At 43.1% G+C, this 218-nt stretch overlaps 1 protein-coding gene across 2 annotated transcripts in view; it reads right to left on the bottom strand.

The window, feature by feature from the left end:
• The window catches only part of LOC107673126 (activin receptor type-2A-like), a 49,123-nt gene that overhangs the window by 47,253 nt on the left and 1,652 nt on the right, over positions 1 to 218 (bottom strand). The gene's annotated exons all lie outside the window — the stretch shown is intronic.

Genomic DNA, 218 nt, shown 5'->3' with positions numbered 1-218 from the left:
CATTTTTCAATAAAATCAAAATTCAAACCAAGTCTGTTAAGTCTGTTAAGAGACATCCGACGTTTGCCTTGCAGCTCCTTAAATATCCCTGAATAAATCAGGTGCATGCGGTGCATGCTCATGTAACTCCAGCACTCACCCATATCTTCTCACATGCAAATATGACCTTTGGCCTTGCCGGCCTCATCAAATGATCCTCCCCCCCTCCCCTTTTTTTT

Source organism: Sinocyclocheilus anshuiensis, unplaced genomic scaffold (assembly GCF_001515605.1).
Source record: "Sinocyclocheilus anshuiensis isolate Anshui unplaced genomic scaffold, SAMN03320099.WGS_v1.1 scaffold496, whole genome shotgun sequence".
Taxonomy (NCBI): Eukaryota; Metazoa; Chordata; class Actinopteri; order Cypriniformes; family Cyprinidae; genus Sinocyclocheilus; species Sinocyclocheilus anshuiensis.
The sequence above is the reverse complement of the archived record's forward strand: the minus strand, read 5'-3'. Positions and strand labels throughout refer to the sequence as shown.